At 38.3% G+C, this 20,866-nt stretch overlaps 1 long non-coding RNA gene across 1 annotated transcript in view; it reads right to left on the bottom strand.

Annotated features, from left to right (window-relative positions):
* Positions 1 to 20,178, bottom strand: part of LOC110268147 — a 37,692-nt gene extending 17,514 nt beyond the window's left edge. Inside the window, exons 1-3 of the long non-coding RNA XR_002356232.1 lie at positions 19,928 to 20,178; positions 19,707 to 19,845; positions 19,364 to 19,532 (exon numbers count right to left, since the gene is read on the bottom strand). This is a non-coding gene — a long non-coding RNA (uncharacterized LOC110268147). The remainder of the gene's footprint in view (positions 1 to 19,363; positions 19,533 to 19,706; positions 19,846 to 19,927) is intronic.

Below are 20,866 nucleotides of genomic sequence, written 5' to 3'. Positions count from 1 at the left end.
TAGACTCCAAGAGCTAGTACGACCTTATCCTAAGTGGGAGGAAAACGCAGACAGTGATGCGGGTCGTGAGCGCTCAAACTTCGAGCAGTGTCGATTAGCCGTGCTATGACAGAGCATTTGGACCATTTTCACAAGAGGAGAGGATGTAGCCACTGACAACGGTGATGCCCTTGCTTAAAGCCAGCCATGGAAAGGAGTAAGACTGATTGGATGAAGACAGCGGGAAAGCAGAGGTTCAGAGGAACGATTGCATCTCCATACGCTTATCTGAAATTCTCACCAATGATTTACATAAGTATTTCTATCCTTATTTTATTAATACATTTCGAAAACCCCATTACTATTTTATTTCTGCCTGACTAAGATTTACAAGGTGACCATAGCTTGCTTCATACCAACAATCTCCGTGGGATTCGACCCTTACTCACGTAAGGTATTACTTGGACGACCCAGTGCACTTGCTGGTTAGTTGTGCGAAGTTGTGAACCATGGTATTGGCATCATATTTTTGGTGCCATTACCAGGGAAAGAAAGAGCAATGAAATTTACATAATCAAGGTGTAATCACAATTTCTGCGCACCATGAAGCTTGGGAGAGATACAAGCTACTGACTAGGCAATGCCCTCCTGACATGTTCTCCAAGTGGACCCAACTGGATATCTTTTATGAAGGCTTAGGAGAGATGTCAAAGATGAGCCTAGACACTTCTGCAGGCAGTTCATTGCATAAGAAGAAGACACTAGAAGAGACTATTGAGCTGATTGAATTGGTTGCAAGCAACCAATATTTATACACATCTAACAGGAATCCTGTGAACTCTGGGGCCACTCAGAAGAGAGGCGTGTTGGAAGTAGACGCTATTAATGCTCTTCTTGCTCAGAACAAGCTTATGTCTCAGCAGATAAATCTACTTACTCAACAGATGGGTGGCATGCAAGTCTCAGCTATCAACACTCAAAATCCACCCCAAGATACCTCCTATGACATGACAGGTAACATTATGCAAAATGATAATTATGATTATGCTCAACCTTCTTCTGAACAGGTGAATTACATGGGAAGTGCTCCTAGAAATCCTAACAATGATCCATATTCTAAGACATACAACCAGGGATGGAGGAATCACCCAAATTTTGGGTGGAGAGATCAACCTCAGAGACCTCAGAACTTCAACAATAGTTCTCAGGGCGGTTTTCAACAGAACAACTATAATAACCGCCAATTTCAGTCACAGCAACAACAACCACCTCAGCAAACAAATTCAAAATCCCAAGAAGATTCTAAATGGGAGATGATGATGAATTTCATACAAGAAACTAGAGCCTCCATTAGAAACTTGGAGGTGTAAATGGGTCAAATGAGCAAGCAATTACCTGAAAGGTCTTCAAATACATTCCCTGGTGATACAGTGGTGAACCCAAGAGAAGATTGCAAGGCCATTCAATTGAGAAGTGGTAAGGTAGCTGGTTCTGAGACTAAGGTCAATGAAGATCTAGTTGAAAAGGAAGCTCCAGAGGAGAAGAAGGAAGAAATAGAGCACGCCCCTCCTAAACGTGCAGACAACCCATTTCCTGACTCTCTTGACACTTATCCCACTTTACCAAAGGCCCCAGAATACAAGCCAAAAATTCCATATCCTCAGAGGCTTCAGAAGGCGTCCAAAGAAAAATAATTCTCTAAATTTTTAGATGTCTTCAAGAAGCTGCAGATCAACATCCTTTTTGCAGAGGCTCTGGAGCAAATGCCTCTCTATGCTAAATTTATGAAAGAATTGTTGACCCACAAGAGGAATTGGAAGGAACAAGAAACAGTGGTGCTAACCAAGGAATGCAGTGCTATTATTCAACACACCCTTCCTGAGAAGATGCCAGACCCAGGGAGCTTTATCATTCCTTGCACCATTGGAGAAGTCGGCATTCAGAGAGCTTTATGTGATCTTGGAGCTAGCATCAACCTCATGCCACTTTCAGTGATGAAAAAGCTTCAAATTGAGGAGGTAAAACCCACTCGTATTTCTCTTCAACTTGCTGATCTTTCTATTAAATTACCTGTGGGTGTGGTTGAAGATTTACTTGTTAAAGTAGGACCATTTATTTTCCCTGTTGATTTTGTTCTATTAGACATAGAAGAGGAGGTAAAACCCTCTATTATACTTGGTAGACCCTTTTTAGCTACAGGTAGAGCTCTGATAAATGTGCAAAAAGGTGAATTAACCCTGAGGGTCAATGAAGAACAAGTGGTCTTAAATGTTTTTGAAGACCTCAAGCATCCCAATGATTCTGAGGGGTGTATGAAAATAGATGTTATTGAACCACTTGTTCAAGAAGTACTGGAAACTGAGGTACTTAATGATGTTCTGGATCCTATTTCTGAGTGTGAATTAGTTGAAGTTGATAATTCACCACCCCAAAAGGAGCTGATGAACACGCCTATAAAAGAGAAGGAAGCCCCCAAGCTTGAGCTCAAACATTTACCTCCTTCTCTGAAATATGTGTTCTTGGGTGAAAATGATTCATACCCAGTGATTATTAGCTCTTCTCTAAAGCCTGAAGAAGAAGAGGCACCTGTTTCAGTGCTCAAGAGTCATAAAACAGTTCTTGGGTGGACCATTAGTGATTTGAAGGGGATTAGTCCAACCAAGTGTATGCACAAAATCCGTCTTGAAGATGATGCTAAACCAGTTGTACAACCACAAAGGAGACTCAATCCAACTATGAAAGAGGTGGTCCAAAAAGAGGTAATGAAGTTATGGGAAGCAGGTATTATTTACCCTATTTCTGACAGTCCTTGGGTAAGTCCTGTGCAGGTAGTTCCCAAGAAAGGAGGGATGACAGTGATCAAGAATGAAAAGAATGAGCTTATTCCTACAAGAACAGTCACAGGATGGAGAATGTGCATAGATTACAGGAGGCTCAACACTGCTACAAGGAACGATCATTTCCCCCTCCCTTTCATTGATCAGATGCTTGAGAGGTTAGCCGGTCATGCTTTTTATTGTTTTCTAGATGGATATTCTGGATATAATCAAATTACAGTGGACCCTCAAGATTAAGAGAAGACAGCATTCACATGCCCCTTTACCGTATTTGCCTATAGGAGAATGCCATTCGGACTCTGCAATACTCCAGCAACTTTTCAGAGGTGTATGCTTTCAATTTTTTCTGATATGGTTGAAAAGTTTATTGAGATATTTATGGATGACTTTTCTGTTTTTGGAAATTCTTTTAAATCCTACCTTAAACATTTATCTCTTGTCTTGAAACGGTGTCAAGAATCAAACTTTGTTTTAAATTGGAAAAAATGCCATTTTATGGTTACAGAAGGCATTGTTCTTGGACACTGGATTTCAAGTAAGGGAATTGAGGTTGACAGAGCAAAGGTGGAGGTAATTGAAAAATTACCACCACCAACTAATGTTAAGGTAATTAGGAGTTTTTTGGGTCATGCAGGATTTTATGGAAGATTTATAAAGGATTTTTCTAAAATTGCTAAACTATTGAGCAACCTGTTGGTTGTTGATGTTCCTTTTGTTTTTGATTCTGATTATCTGCATGCTTTTGAAACTCTGAAGGCAAACCTTACCTCTGCTCCCATTATAGCTCCCCCTGACTGGGATTTACCATTTGAATTAATGTGTGATGCTAGTGATTTTGCTATAGGAGCTATTTTAGGACAAAGGCATGGTAAGCTTGTACATGTCATTTATTATGCCAGTCGTGTGTTAAATGATGCTCAAAAGAATTACACAACTACAGAAAAGGAATTATTAGCTGTTGTGTATGCTGTTGATAAGTTTAGATCCTATTTACTTGGTTCTAAGGTTATTGTTTATACTGACCATGCTGCTTTGAAGTACCTTCTAACCAAGCAGGATTCTAAACCAAGATTAATCAAATGGGTGTTGCTCCTTCAGGAGTTTGATATTGAAATAAAAGACAGGAAAGGGTCAGAAAATCAAGTGGCTGACCATCTCTCTAGAATTGAGCCTGAAGCAAGAGTGCAACCACCCACAGCTTTGACTGAGATATTTCCGGATGAGCAATTGTTCCTCATTCAACAGGCTCCATGGTTTGCAGACATTACAAATTATAAGGCCATGAATTTTATCCCAAGAGAGTACAGCAGGCAACAAGTAAAGAAGCTATTAACAGATGCCAAGTATTACATCTGGGAGAAACCATGCCTTTTTAAAAGATGTTCAGATGGTATAATCAGGAGATGTGTCCCAGATGAAGAAACACAGCAAATTCTTTGGCACTGTCATGGTTCTAAATATGGGGGCCACTTTTGTGGTGAAAGGACAGCTACAAAGGTCCTTCAGAGCGGGTTCTACTGGCCTACTCTCTTCAGAGATTCAAGAAATTTTGTGAAGCACTGTGACAGATGTGCAAAAGCCACAAATCTCCCTGCCAATCACGAAATGCCACAGCAGGGGATTCTTAAGGTTGAGTTGTTAGATGTGTGGGGTATTGATTTCATGGGACCTTTTCCACCCTCACATTCAAACAACTATATTCTAGTGGCGGTTGATTATGTGTCCAAGTGGGTGGAAGCTGTAGCTCTACCCACCAATGATGCCAAGGTGGTAATGAGCTTTCTTCAGAGATATATCTTTAGCCGGTTTGGTGTCCCAAGGACACTCATTAGTGATAGTGGAAGCCACTTCTGTAACAGACAGCTGGACTCTCTTCTGCATAGATATGGAGTCCGTCATAAAGTGGCAACCCCCTATCACCCTCAGACAAGTGGACAGGTTGAAGTTTCCAACAGGGAACTCAAAAGGATTCTAGAGAAGACCGTCAGTGTTTCAAGAAATGACTGGTCTTGGAAGCTTGATGATGCTCTCTGGGCATACCGGACAGCATACAAGACTTCCATTGGCATGTCCCCATATCAGTTAGTTTATGGCAAAGCCTGTCACTTGCCAATTGAGCTGGAGCACAAGGCTTACTGGGCAATCAGGTACCTGAATCTTAATTCAGAAGCTGCAGGAATAAAGTGGATGCTTCAATTGAACGAGCTTGATGAATTCAGATATTCGGCTTATGAGAATGCCAAGCTCTATAAGGAGAGAACCAAGCTACTGCATGACAAGAAGATCGCCATCAGAATATTTGAGCCAGGACAGAGAGTGCTTCTATATAATTCAAGGCTCAAATTCTTTCCCGGGAAGCTGAAATCCCGGTGGTCAGGACCATTTGTGGTTACCAGAGCTTCACCATATGGTCATGTGGAGATACAGGAAGTGAATTCTGACAGAAAATTTACAGTGAATGGCCAGAGGTTGAAGCACTATCTTGGAGGCGAGATTGACCGCCAGAAGTCTACTCATCTGCTGAACTAGCAGAACTGACCGTCAAGCTAGTGACGTTAAAGAAGCACTTGTCGGGAGGCAACCCGATAAATTCGTATCCTTAGCTATTTTTCGTAGTATTAGTTTTCTTAGTTATTTTATTTTTATTGAGTTCTTACTAATTTTCTGAACATGCAGCTATTTTAGAACAGAAACCAAACACTAAAAAAAAAAAAGGGGCACACGATGCACCAGCGTCATTGATGCGAACGCGTCAATCATGTGTGCGTGAACAATGAAAATTGACAGAGAGTTGCGCGGGAGTGACGTTGGACTCATGCCTTTCGCACAAACGATAATTGGAGAAAATAATAAAACGAACAGAGAGTCACGCGAGAGCGTGGCTGGAGGCGTGCCCGTGGCACAAATCGCCCCACGCGATCGCGTTGCTGACGTGTCCACGTCAGGTGGGAACATTGGCCTCCTACGCGACCGCGTCACTCACGCGGTCGCGTGCCCTGGAATTCGACGTGAAAAGGGTGCACGACCGAAAGTTGTGCTAGAGTGGTGCTGGATGGACGCTGAACGCACAATTCTTCCCATGCGGATGCATGGCTCACGCGTTCGCGTCATATCCTTCTAATGGTCACTCACGCGATCGCATGCCCCACGCGATCGCGTCACCCAAGATTTGGAAAAAAATAAAAATTCAAACAGAGAGTTGTGCAAGCGCGAGGCTTCCCTCACGCCAGTAGCATGAAACGGGTCACGCGACCGCGTGACCAACGCGATCGCGTCAATCAGTATACGCGCAATTTGCGCGACCGCGTGCCCCAAGCGGCCGCGTCGCTTGCGCCGCCCAGTTTTCGTTCCTTCTCTCCCAATCCTAATTCTCTCTTATTTTCTTATCCTTTTATTTTTTCTTTCATTTTAATATTTGTCTCTTCTATTTTCAGTTCTTATTTGCTTGAGGACAAGCAAACCTTTAAGTTTGGTGTTGACGCTGCGCTTATAGGTTTTCTAGTACAAAAGGGAGGTGAATCATCTTCGCGAAGGAGCACAACCTGAAGAATAAAGAGACCGCTAGGATAATTAAGGTGGTTGAGTTCCTTTCATTTTTTATTCCTCCCTTCTTTTTCTATGTTATGTTCCGGTTTCCTGTTATTTTGCTTTGTTTGTTGCATGATCCTTTATCAGTTAGAATCCTAGGACTAGTTTAGTTTTTCTATTGCTTTAATTCTAAAAGATGCCTCATGTATTGTCCACTAAGCTTGAAATCAAAAAGAAAGAAGAACAGATGTAGTGCATGAGAATTTGAGTTTAATTTTTAGAGTAGTCTCATTTACTTAGATGTGGTGGTATTTTCTGTGATTCTGAATGAATGCTTGAACAGTGCATATTTTTTATAGTGAAGTTTATGAATGTTAAAATTGTTGGCTCTTGAAAGAATGATGAAAAAAAAAGAGAAATGTTATTGATAATCTGAAAAACCATAAAATTGATTTTTGAAGCAAGAAAAAGCAGTGAAAAACACAAAGCTTGCGAAAAAAAATATAGAAAAAAAAATACAAAGAGAAAGCAAGCAGAAAAAACCAATAATCCTTTAAACTAAAAGGCAAGGGTAAAAAGGATCCAAGGCTTTTGAGCATTAATGGATAGGAGGGCCAAAAGGAATAAAATCCTGGCCTAAGCGGCTAAATCAAGCTGTCCCTAACCATGTGCTTGTGGCGTGAAGGTGTCAAGTGAAAAGCTTGAGACTGAGTGGTTAAAGTCGTGATTCAAAGCAAAAAGAGTGTGCTTAAGAACTCTGGGCACCTCTAACTGGGGACTCTAGCAAAGCTGAGTCACAATCTGAAAAGGTTCACCCAGTTATGTGTTTGTGGCATTTATGTATCCGGTGGTAATACTAGAAAACAAAATACTTAGGGTCACGGCCAAGACTCATAAAGTAGCTGTGTTCAAAAATCAACATACTGAAAAAGGAGAGTCAATAACACTATCTGAATTCTGAGTTCCTATGGATGCCAATCATTCTGAACTTCAAAGGATAAAATGAGATGCCAAAACTATTCAGGATTGTAGTTGTAAACCCCACTATAAGAAGAGACATGAGCTTAATCGAACTCTCATTCTCATGCAAATTCACGTCCTAAGCTTATATTAGTATTGGTTGCTTGAGGACAAGCAACAGTTTAAGTTTGGTGTTGTGATGCGTGAGCATCTTGTCTATCTTTTCCTAGTGAATTTGCATCTAAGTTGTTGAATTTAATTAAGAATTAATTATATTTTAGCCACTATGGATGCTATTTTGAGTTTTGTACAATACTATTTATTTTAGGTAGCATTTGGCGGAATTTGATGGAGTTTCTGCAGAGAAAGAGAAGAAGTCAAGGAGATGACCAGCGAATACCGACGTGGACGCATGGCTCATGCAACCGCGCAGAATAGAGGAAATCGCAATGACGCGATCGCGTGCCTGACGCGATCGCGTGCCTGACGCGAACGCGTGGACTGGAATCTGCACAAATGACGCGAACGCGTGGACGACGCGGACGCGTCACATGTGCCACGTGCAAAAAAATGCTGGGGGCGATTTCTGATCTATTTTGACCCAGTTTCCAGCCTAGAAAATACATATTAGAAGCTGCAGCATGGACAATTCAAGTGGTCCCCATCCATCCATTGAATATTTGATTATTTAAATTAATTCAAATTTAAATTCAAATTTTAATTCTAGGAAAAGATATTATTTTAATTTTTGGTTTTAGATATTAGATTTTAAATTTATTATGATTAGTTATAAAAGGAGGAAGCTTTCCTTCCTTTGGAGAGGTCTGGGGGAGATTCCACCTCATCCCATCAGGGAAACATAATTGACAATCCTAATTTTCTCTCTTTTCTATGAGCAACTAAACCTCCACTGTTAAGGTTAGGAGCTCTGTCTATGGATTAATTTTATTGTTTTTTCTATTTTAATTCATGTATGGATTTATAATTTAAGAATTGTTTTCGCTCTTTATTTTATAAATTTGGGTGGAACGGAAGTATGACCCTCTTTCTATTTGAGTTCCTGTAAAACTTGGAAAAGCTCTTTACTTGAACAACAGCTTGAAAACATATTCTCCTAAATTTTAATTATTTGGACTTAACGGGATACGTGACATATAATCTTTTTATTTTTGGGTAATTAGAGTTTTTGTGGCATATAAACTGGAATTTGATTATCACCCTCTAATTGGAATTAATTGACCAAGGAATTGGCTGTTGATGAATTTTAGAGAAGACTAGGAAGGTCTAAGGAATTAGGGTCTAGTCACATATAGTTTTTCATAAATTAAATCCTACATGATTAAAATAGTTAGTAAGAAAAATTAATCCGGGAAAATAGATAACTCTGAAACCTTAACTGCCTTCTCCATATTTTATTTCCAACTTATTTATTTTACTATTTTATTTTCTACACGATTGAATATTCAAATACTCTTTTCTGTTTGTCTAACTAAGCCTATCAAACGCTATTGTTGCTTAATCCATCAATCCTCGTGGGATCGACCCTTACTCACGTAAGGTATTACTTGGTACGACCCAGTGCACTTGCCGGTTAGTAAGTGTGGTTGTAAATTACCGCACCAATTCTCGAGAGAGCTATCTCCCTTGGGCTACAACTTGAAAACACTCCTCCTAAATTGTGAATTACCTGGACTAATTGGGATATGTGACATAAAATCCTGTTAGCTTTGGGTAATTGAGATTTTTGTGGAGCTAAACTAGTTTTATGAACTTCACCCTCTGATCTGAATTGAATGACCACGAGAGTGGCTTTTGATGAGGATTAGAGGAGTTTAAATCACTAAGAGATTAGGGTTTAATCACTTATGGTTTTTCATAGAATCAATCACTCATTGTTAAAATAGTTGGTAAGACATTTTAATCCAAAAAAGTAAACATCTCCGAGACCTTAACTATTTTCTCATCATTATTTTACACCAAACCTGTTTTATTTGCTCTCTTTACTTGCTATTTTACTGTTTATGCGTTTACAGCAACAACTACCTTTTACTGTTTGCCTGACTAAGTCCCACATGATAACTATTGCTTGCTCATCCGACAATCCTCGTAGGATCGACCCTCACTCACCTGAGGTATTACTTGGATGACCTAGTGCACTTGCCGGTTAAGTTGTGCGAGTTCTAATTTCGTGCACCAACAAATTTTAGCAGGAATCTGATCCAAGCTCTGGTCAGTGTTGACCTTCCGAGTGTATGAATGAGGGTCTTCTCCGGATGGTGGTAATTGCACTGCCACCCTCACACTCTCTAGGATGAAATCCATGATATGCTCTCTGACCATGGTGCGCCAGTTCTTTGGCTCTGGGTTCACGCCTCTAACATGCTTGTAAGTCACCCAAGCATTGGCGTAGAACTCTCGCACCATCAATGCTCCAACCTCGGTTATGGGGTTGGCCAGAACTTCCCAACCTCGTCTCAGAATCTGGTACTAGATCTCCGGGTACTCATCCGGCTTCAGATCGAAGCGGACCTCGAGAATCACCTTCTTCTTGTGGACCACCTCATAAAAATGATCTGTATGTGTCTTAGAGGAGAACTAGGTGAAGTCCTATGGGTCGAAAGTAGGAGCCTTCTCTTTCCTCTTTCTTAAGGAGGATTCTCCAATCTTGTGTGCTTTGGGGATAGTAATATGAGAAAAAAAAGTGGAGTGCCCAACACCAAACTTAAAAAGTTGCTCATCCCCGACCAAAATGAAAATAGAACTAAGAAAAGGAAAAATGAAAAGAAATAAAGAGATAGAGGAGAATGGGGAAGGGGCTTTGGCCTTGGCTAAGAAGGAGGGGAAAAGGGGGAGTGTGTATGGTGAAGGAAAAATTAGAAAGGAGAGTAGTGTGAGGTGTGGTGAACATGGAAGTGAAGTGGGGTATTTATAGGTGGAGAGGGGGAAGGTTCGGTTATAGGGTATGGGTGGCGGAAATTGAATTTGAATTTTGGGTTGTTGGGAGGAGAGATTGATTGGATAGATGAGAGTGGATTGAGTAGAGTGGGAGGTGAGTTGAGAGAATCAAGGGAAGTGATGAGATGGTTGAATGTGGATGGAAAAGTGGGTAGGGAGGAGAGAGAATGGATAGGATTGAAAGGGGAAGTAGGTGGTAGTTGGTGTTTAACTAATGGTAAAAAGACCTCCTTCGAAACTTGAAATCTGCTCCCTGGGCATTAAACGCCGGTTCTGGCGTTTAACACTAGGAGGAGATCATCCTCTCTTTTTTTTTGTATTGGGATGGGCATCCCTGGCGTTTAGCGCCCCAAAGGGGGGAGGGGCTAAAAACACTTGAAAACGCCCAAAGTGGGCGTTAAACGCCCAAGCTCCTACTCCCCGCATGGCGCTAAACGCCCTCCCTGGCATTTAGCGCCCCAGCATGTTTTCTCCAAGGTGTTATGTTTTTCTGTCTAAGTCTTTCTATCGCTGTTCTAAGTGCTGTACATGATCACAAACATTAGAAAACCTAGGAAAACTATGAAGATCAATGGAAATAAAATGAAATCAAACTAAAACGAAAATGATATAAAACAAAAAACTAAAGGATACTTATGGTTGGGTTACCTCCCAATAAGCGCTTATTTACCGTCACTAGCTTGACGGTCAGCTCCTCTAAGGAGGAGGGTCATAGGGGCTCAGATCTTTACCCCTCATTGTGAACTTCTTTCCTGTGCTCTCATGAATCAGCTCAACATGCACTAGAGACATGATTCTGTTCACAGTATGTGGTACGACTGGACTTCTAGTGAACACCACCTTCATACCAGATGAGAAGTCCTCAGTAGGAATCTTCTTGTTCCTCTAACCTTTGGATACCTTCTTCTCGGAACATCCTCCATCTTTGGTGGGTGGTAGTGAATGCCCAACACCAAACTTAGATTTGATGTCAAGGGGGACTGTATGGCTTTCCACCAAGTGAGAAGGCTTAAGCATTGAGCTCTGTAGCAGGTACCTCTTTTGTCAGAGAGTGGTGGAGGTTTGAAAACCTTAAAAACCATCCAATCCTCATATAACCTCAACACTAATTCACATCTCTCTACGTCAATTAGGACTTTTCCAGTGGCTAAGAATGGCCTTCCTACGATGATGGAGTCATCAGTATCCTCTCCCATGTCAAGTATCACAAAATTAGCAGGGAGGAAGAGCTCTCCAACCTTGACCAATACGTTCTCCACTAGCCCACACACCTACTTCCGAGATTTGTCAGCCATCTCCAGTGCTATTCTTATTGCCTGTGCCTTTTGGATTCCCAACTTCTTCATTACGGACAGAGGCATCAGATTTATGCTTGAACCAAGGTCACACAGTGCTTTCTCAAAAGTAATATTCCCAATGGTATATAAAACCAGGAAGCTTCCTGAATCTGGCATCTTTTTAGGTAGCTTCATGGATATGGCATCTTATCACTCCATGCTTCTTTTGTTGTGTTGCTAAGACTAATATTTTTATAGAGCTTACGTGATTATCTAGTGTTGTTGATTGAAGTCCCTGAGTCCTTCTTATTTTACCCTATTTATAGGTTGCAAGAATGGACTTGTCCCTAAACAATCTGACCACGACCTGATTCTTCCTTTTTCTCAGGACATGACCTTGCTTTGACCCTGAAGAATCTTCATCGTGGTACCCCCACATTCTATCTTGCCTTGTCCTTCAAGCCCTACGTTATTGCACTGTGTCCATATTTACCCTAGTTTCGACCCATTTCTTATCGTTTATACCCTTGACCTTGACTATCTTTCTTATTGTAGTCGAAAGTGTTGTTCCCTAATAGGCAAAGACTTGATCTATCGACCTTAAATTTCGACGAATTGTAATTGAATTACTTGGTAAGTCAAAATTTATACCAACACAATGAGACAAGTAACAAAGGGCGAGCCAGCTTCTTGTCCATCTCGACACAAAAGACATCTCCCACCTAATTTATAATATATCTTAATGGCTATCTTGAACGAAACAACAAAGTTCCGTTTCCGTACAGCACAATACCATAACTGCTTCCAGTTTTTTATTTGTAAGCTACTCTTTTCTACATGGTCATCAAAAATAGTCAGAAATTATGCAAAGTACAAAGTCACAGCAATAGAAATTACAAATTTTAACAACCAATTAAAAACACACCGAAACATGTATGAATCACAACTAAAAACATATGACACTTTATTATATTAATGCACTCTTTGAGCAGAGTTGAACACTCCCAATGTTTCTCCTAACATTGTCCAATGTTGCTTTCAAAAACTGATTTAGCCATTACTATTTTATCCCATTGTAAGCTCCCATGCACCTCAATGTCTCAATTCACGTTTTTCCTTAATCCCAGCATAAGATCCTTCAATCTCTTCATTAGCAAAACATTTATCCCATGTTAAGGGTGGTTACATAGACCCACCTACTAGACCCAACATGTGACAAAAGTTTTGACTCTGAAATTAATTGGTGACCAAATTTGTTTTTGTCAAATAAATTGGACAACTCTTAATCCTAAATATTATAATATCACAAATTCATGCATATTACTCATTCACATACACCACTTAAACTCTTAAAATTTCCATCTACTATTTGGTCTTTGCCAAATTTCAAATTCGAATAACATATTAAAAAGCACTATCATTTACCATTCAAATAAAACTGGCATTGGTGACAAAATTTGAATGCGTTGAGAGGAAGGGCACACAATCAGTTTTGTTTGTTTACTAGCTTCCATTTTTAAGTGATGACTTTGGAAAACTCTAAGTTAACATTTGTGATGACTAAACATTATTAATTTGATTAATTGCAAAAATATTAATTCATATATGTTGATTAAATTAATTTTTGCTATGCAGGTTCTGTTTGGCCAAAAATAAAGGAAAACTGTTGCAAGCCCATATATGTATCTTACCTTCAGCCTTGATGTTAAATATGATTATTTTGGCTGGATTATTTTATTGGGTCAGTTTGATTTATTACTGCAAGCCCAATGTGCTTTTAAGTATCTAGCTCTGTTCAAAGTATGGTATACTAAGTGGCTGAAGTAATTTGTTATTAATTGGGCCAGAACCATGTTTTACTAAGCCCAAAATTAAATTGCTTGAAGGCAATGCTTGGTCCGAATCTAATTGAGAAAGAAAGCAAAATGTTTTGCTTCATTACTTCCAATGGATCCCACCTTTCATCATGTGATGGATCTCAAATTCAATTAATTTGAATTTAACTTACATTGGGAACCATGAGAGAGAAAGTTTAATTGATATGATTGATTGCATTAATGCTACACGCTACTCAGCATAGAGGGAAGTAAAATCAACTCACTTTAATTAATTTTTTCTATTTCATTTAATTGCTTTTCTTTCAAACTCTCTATTCTCTCTCATCTCTCTTCTCTATTCGGTCATATCACAGCAGCAACCATGGAAGCTAAAGCTAGCCACCGAAGAAAAGAAGAAGCACACCACAAGATCATCACAATGATGGCAAGAAAAAGAAAACTAAAAGTATGCTATGGCTAAGATTCTCATCACTTGTGGTAAGATTTGGTGAAGAGATCTTGGCCTCTCCATATCAAAAATGGTAGAAGAAGATTTTGGTCAGAGAAGAAGATCCTTGGAGGGATGGCTTGTCTCTGATTCTGCTCAACCACCACAGGAGGTAGCTACAGTGGCTACGTGATGGAGGAGGCAGAGATTGGAGCAGATGAAGCTATCATCATCATGAAGCATCAAGGGCCAGGAGTTCATCTTGGAGAGCAAGGCAAGATAAAGGGCTCGGATTGATGAAGATTGGTGACCAAGGAAGGACTAGAGGTAATTGCATGTTGGGTTTTGCATGGGTTATCTCTTCTCTCTCTCTGGCTGAACCGGTTCTATTTTGAAGAAGAAGAAGATTAGCTTGGTTTGTTTGGTTTCAACCTTGGAGGCTTCTCCCTATAAGTAAGGGTGAACAGTCAGGGTTTGATTTAAGGAGAAAAGAGTGAGAGTGCTAAGTACAGGATTCTCAGAGCTACCTAAGCTAACAGAATTTCTTCTCCTTCAATGTATTTTGTTTTGTAATTTTTCTGTTTAATTTTTTCTATCTTGAGTCTCATGGAAAAAGGCAAACAGTGAGGTTTGTAAGAAAAAGCCATAGAGCGGAAAAAGGCAGAGAGTGCAAAATTAAAAGAAAAAGCCATAGATGTCCTTAGAGGTCCTTTGTACATCTGTGTTGTGTTTCATGATTCTGTGGAAATCCCCTTACAAGTTGTGTTAGCACTTAGCAGTGAAAGCTTGGCAGTAACCAAGTCAAGTTCAGGATTGGGTTTAGGTTCTGGACTTGTCCCGGATTGGAATGGTAGTTCCTAGGGAGAATTGGTGTTTGTAATCAAGAATGATTATAGTGAAATTCCATCATCTTTGTGATGGAGACTGGATGTAGGTTGCACTGCACTTAGCAGCTGAACCAGGATATATCTGGATGTAATTTTCTCTCTCCTCTACTCCATTTCTGTTTCTGCTACACAGGAGATAAAACTGAAAAATATCTCGTGCTGTTCGATGAGACAAAAAGAAAAGTCTCGTGGCTGGGTACAAGACAAAAGAAAAAGTCTCGTGGCTGGTTACGAGACAAAAAGACAAAAAGTATCTAGAAGTTGTTTCAAAAACCAGCAAGTGTTGTCAAGAAAAAAAGGGGGTTAAGATTCAACTCCCCCCCTTCTCTTAGCCACTAAAAACCATCATTAAGCTTAGGATGCTTATGGCCGAACAATGCAGGAACATGTCTGAAGATGCCATGATTGATTAAATCGGGTGAAAGATTTGCCATGGCTTCAGAAGTGGATCCGAATCCAAAATCCAAAAATCTAAATTACAAATTATATATAACAAAATCTAAAATCCAGAATCCAATATTCAGAATGATTAATTCATATAATTCAAAATTCAAAACAGAATGATTAATTTATATAATTAATCCTTTGTGATTATTCCATCTTTAACATACAATAAAGAAAAATTAAAATCAACAAAAAAATCAGCAAACTCCACAGTAAAACTAAAATCAGCAAACTCTACGATAAAATCAGCAAACTCCAATGAAAATTTAAACAAAATTAACTCAGCAAACTCCGCAGTAATATCAACAAACTCCACAAAAAATCAGCAACAAAATTAACTCAGCAAACTAATTAACTATTATCACATAAAATTATGAATAAAATTAACTTAGCAAACAAAATTAACTATTATCAAAGGGAGCTCAAACAAGGGAGGAAGGGGACACAGCGGCGAAGAGGAGGGGGAGTGATCGCGGCAAAAGATGGTGACACCGGCAAACACAGAGAGAGCTCGAACAGAAGAGAGGAGATGGGGCTGTGGGACTGCGGTGGCTGCGGGCTCCAGGGCATTTATCCATGTTTAATAACATTTATATTAATAATTATGAATAATAAAAAATATTTTTAATTTAAATATAGATGAATATAAAATTAAAATAATATTAACAAAATTATTGTATGTTTTTACTATATAATTAATAATTAGCATATAAAGTAACAAAGAATAACATAGTTTAGTGGCAAGGAGAGCATGCAATAACAAAGAGGATCCAGGATAATATTATTATTGTCTAGAAAATCTTTCATAGCATTGAAAAAAATTGTTCTAATAATCTAATAATAAAAATAGAGACTTGCTACGCATACAAGTCTTTTCGGCATTCAAGTTTATACAAGTCAGCCTAACTCCAACAAAAACAACTCTCAATTTAAAGAGCGTGTAAACACGCATTTTCTCAACTTTGAATAGCGCAAAATGAGAAACGGTTCTTCTTCAACGTTTGTATTCTACGTTCTTCTTCTTCTTCTTCTCCTTCTTCTTCTTCTTCTTCTTCTTCTTCTTCTTCTTCTTCTTCTTCTTCTTCTTCTTCTTCTTTGCATTCCTCCTCATTTTTTTTGCATTCCTTCTTCTCCTTCGTGTTTTTATCCTTATCGTGGTTCTTTTTATTGTTGTTATTGTTGCTGCATCTTTTTCCTCCTCCTCTTTCTATTGATTTTGCAACATTATGTATTTTTTTATTCTTTGATTGATTTTTTCTCCCAAGAAGAATTATAAGAAAATGAAATAAAAATATGAGGAAGCAGCAGTAGAAGATAAAAAAGAGGAAGAGGAAGAGTTTTGAATTATGCAAAACTTATCAGAATAAAAATACACTCGAATATCTTCATGTTACACCCAAATTTGCTGCAAATACAGAAAAATGTTTCCTCTAATGCTACATTTTTTCTTCTTTTTTTCCTTATTTCTTTCTTTCTTTTAGTTAAATGAATGTGAGTTCATTCTCTTCCAAGTAATTTTGCAGCATTATATGTTTCTTCTTCTTCTTTGTTTGATTTTTTTGTTTTTATCGTTGTTAAGAAAATAAAACAAGAAGAAACTTGATAAGGTAAAAAAAAGGAAAAAATGAATAAGAAAAAGAAAAAAGATGGTGATGATGATAAAAATAAAAAGAAGAAGCAGTAGAAGATGAGGAGGAGGAAGAGGAAGAGGAAGAGTTTTGAATTATGCAGAACTTATCAGAATAAAAATACACTCAAATATCTTCGTGTTATACCCAAATTTACTGCAAATACAGAAAAATGTTTCCTCTAATGCTGCATTTTTTTTTCTTTTTTTCCTTATTTCTTTCTTTTTTTTTAGTTAAATTAATGTAAGTCCATCCTCTTCCAAGTAATTTTGTAGTATTATGTGTTTCTTCTTATTTGTTTGATTTTTTTGTTTTTATTTTTATTAAGAGAGTAAACCAAGAAGAAACTTGAGAAAGTAAAACAAAAAGGAAAAGATGAATAAGAAAAAAAGAAGAATATGGTGATGATGATAGAAAAAAGCAGTAGAAGATGAGGAAGAGGAAGAGGAAGAGTTTTGAATTATGCAGAACTTATCGGAATAAAAATACACCCAAAATTCTTAAAAATATACCCAAATATCTTCGTGTTATAACCAAATATCTCAGTGTTACATCCAAATTTGCTGCAAATACAGAAAAATGTTTCCTTTAATGCTACATTTTTTTCTTATGAATTGAACCACACCTCAACCACTTGATTAGATTCAAAACAATAAAAGGAGGAGAATAAATTCCAATAAAAAAAGAAGGAGGAAGAGGAGAAGGAGGAAGAGGTGGTATTGATGACGACGATAACGAAAAAGAAGAAGAAGAAGAAGAAGAAGAAGAACGTGCAGTAACAGCACAAAGCGCGTGAATATAAATGACTTGTAAAGACTTGTATGGTAAAAACGCTTGTATGTGGAGAATAATTCATAAAAATATTAGCTTTAATCAGTATTGGGTGCAGTTACATAGAGCTGTGTTAGGAGTGCTAACTATAAGGTGAAAATTAATGGAAGTCTGTCTAACAATATCATTGTGGCTGAAGTTTTCAATGTATTAATGGAGGAGGCTAGAGTGAAGGAAGAGATTTCAAGTCTAAAGATGGCTCTAAATGCACCTCCTATAACTTAGTTTCTATTTATGATGATTGTATTATTTTTTAGAGATTTAATTTTAATTAATTACACTAAAGCATCCAAGACAGATGATGAACCTTGAGAGATCGGGTATAACGTTTGAAAATTGGATGCCTTAATAGACAAGAGTTAATATTAAAGATATCTTTGGCATCAAAACCTAGGATAATCCAGGTAAGTATCTAGGGCTAGCTTATCAATGGGGAAGATCTAAGGTTAAGGCATTATAATGGATAAAGGAAAAGGTATGGAGAAAGTAGAAGGGTGGAAGGAAAATTGTTGAACCAAACAGGTAAAGAGATCCTTATCAAAGAAGTTATCCAGGTGATCCCGAGTTAAGCCATGAATGCCGTAAAATTTTCAAAAATCTTTTGTCAGCAGCTAAATTCACGAATTGTGAGATTCTGCTGGGCATGCTCAAGAAAAGAAAGGGGGATTTATTAGAAGAGTTGGAACAAATTGTGCGTCAATAAAAAAGATGGAGGATTAGGATTTAAGGATTTTCATAATCAAATTTTAACTTTTTTAGCTAAGCAAACTTGGAGGATAAAGGAAAATTCTAATGCATTATGTGTTCAGATCTTAAAAGCATTATATTTTTCAGATTGTGATTTTCGAGAAGCTAAAGAGAAAAAGAAAACTACTTATTTAGAATAGTATTTTACAGGGAAGAGATTTTATTCGAAGAAATGGAAGGTGGAGTATAGAAAATGGGAAGAATATCAAGATATGGAAGGATCAATGGATCATGAGTGAAAGATTAATTAAGAAACAAGTCAGACATCATTGACCAGAGTTAGTGCGTTAATGAGAGAAAATGAAAGGTGTGACATTAAAAAGATACGAAAGACTTTCTCAGAAGAGTTAATAGAAAATATTATTAGAACCCCAACCAGAATTCTTAACAAGGAGAATAGTTTGGTTTGACTCTATTTAAGGATAGAGTATATAATGTGATGACAGAATATCAAGTGGCAAAAGAAAAAGAAAGTTTCGCAAAAGATTCCGATAACCCCTCGTCTAGTGCGAATTTTAGGGACCTATGGAAGAAGATTTAGAGGCTTCAAACTCCTCAGAAGATAAAAAATTTTATTTGGAGGGCAGTAAATAACATCCTTCTGGTAAATGAAAATATTTTCAAGAAAAATATTGTGAAATCTCCTATTTTCCAAATATGTGAAAGGGATATAGAGACAATAGAACATGTTCTCATGCTATGTCAACAGACAAGGACAACTTGGTTTGGAATGCAATGGCAATGCTGTCCTACACATGAATCAATCTCTAATTTTAAAAATTGACTTTTTAAAAAAATTTAGAGAATTAAAGAGGGAAGAAGGAAGGGATATAGGAAGGATAATTAGCAGTATTTGTATCTTAATATAGGAGTTTTGAGAACCAAGCAATCTATAAGAACTATGAGGTTAATCCCACAACTACAATCATAAAGGCTAAGACTCTAGAAAAAAAATTCTTTCATGCAATAGAACAAGTAGCCAACAACAACTCAAAGGAGAATAGAGCTAGAGTTCCAAGGGTTACCTGGCAACTTCATCCTAGGGGATTGATTAAGATCAGTGTTGACGCAGCATTCTTTAAGGACAGGAGATAGGAGCCACTGCGACAGTTGTTAGAGATAATTTTGAAAAGTTTCTTGCTGGGACTGTTAACAATATTCAAACCTTGTCCATCCAGGTAGCAGAAGCATTGGCTATTAGAAATGCTTTGTATTAGCCCATAATTTACAATTGAATAAAGTACTAATTGAACCAAATTCTCTTATGTTGGTGCATGCAATCAAATCTAAAGGATTAATGGCAGAGATTAACGTCATTTTTCAAGATATTTTTCACTTAGAAGAAAGAATCTAAGAATGTGGATTTACCTGAGCTCCACTTGAAGGGAATCAACTTGCTCATTGAGTAGCATCCTTGGCAGTTTCTAACAACCTTGGTAATAAATTGTGCACTAAACCGCCAGCAAATATTACAACCGTCCTCAAAAGGATGCAATTCAGAGAGTACCTAGTATTAGAAAAAAATGCTGGTAAAACAGAAGAAAATTACAGAGTTTCATATCACAAGAAGTCAAAAGATAATAGAGCACCTGATAACAGTTGAAAACACTGTCGGTCGTTGCCGGATATCTTCTTCTTCCTCCTAGATGGAAGAATGGTGGAGCTCTTTGTCGATGGAGGAGGCCTAATCGGACATTGATACATTGCACCTATATCTCGACATCCTTGCCGAAGCTTTCCACACAAAGGATGGGTTTCTAGTTTCTACATCAACTAGGAGGAATGCTTGGTGGCTTTGGGTACTGGTTCAGTGAGACAGTGACGCAGCAGAAGTGAGGGAGATAGGCTTAGGTGTGTGATTAGATTAAGAAGCTAATCAGGGGCTTATAAGCGGGTAGGGTCAGGTTGTTGGGCATGGTCCAGGTTAAAAAAAACATATTTTATATAAAATAAACTACTAAAGATTTTCTAAATGATTAAATAAGAGTTATAGTTAAAAATTATTAAATAATTTAATATATTTAACTAAATTATTATTTAAAAATTTTTATATGTAAATTTCACACAAAAACATGTGCATCTAAATTTTTACCGTTTTAAAAAGAAAAAAAAAATATTATATAAACCTCTGAAATTTGAAAAGAGTGTCATCCAAAAAAACAGAAAACGGTATTCGTCCCATCCTCACTCTTTTTCGCGCCTTTTTTTTCATCCAAGTAAGAAGTAACTACTCCAATGGAAGGGCCAGGCCGGCCATCGCCACCCCCGCCACCACTACATGGCACCAATGATTCGAAGAAGGGCAAGAAACGGCAGCGTGATCCCCCTGCTGCATCGGCACGCCTCCAGAACCCAACTTCCTCAGCGCCGCAACTGCCACAGCAGCAACAGCGAGAAGTGGCAATTATCCACCTCGGTGAGCCTCCGGTCTACCAAGCTGCCAACCCACAAGAATTCAAGAAACTCGTCCAACGCCACACCGGGATGTCTCCAGGCGCCGCCCGAGCCAAAGAAGTCCCAACGGCGGC

Source organism: Arachis ipaensis, chromosome B10 (assembly GCF_000816755.2).
Source record: "Arachis ipaensis cultivar K30076 chromosome B10, Araip1.1, whole genome shotgun sequence".
NCBI lineage: Eukaryota > Viridiplantae > Streptophyta > Magnoliopsida > Fabales > Fabaceae > Arachis > Arachis ipaensis.
The sequence above is the reverse complement of the archived record's forward strand: the minus strand, read 5'-3'. Positions and strand labels throughout refer to the sequence as shown.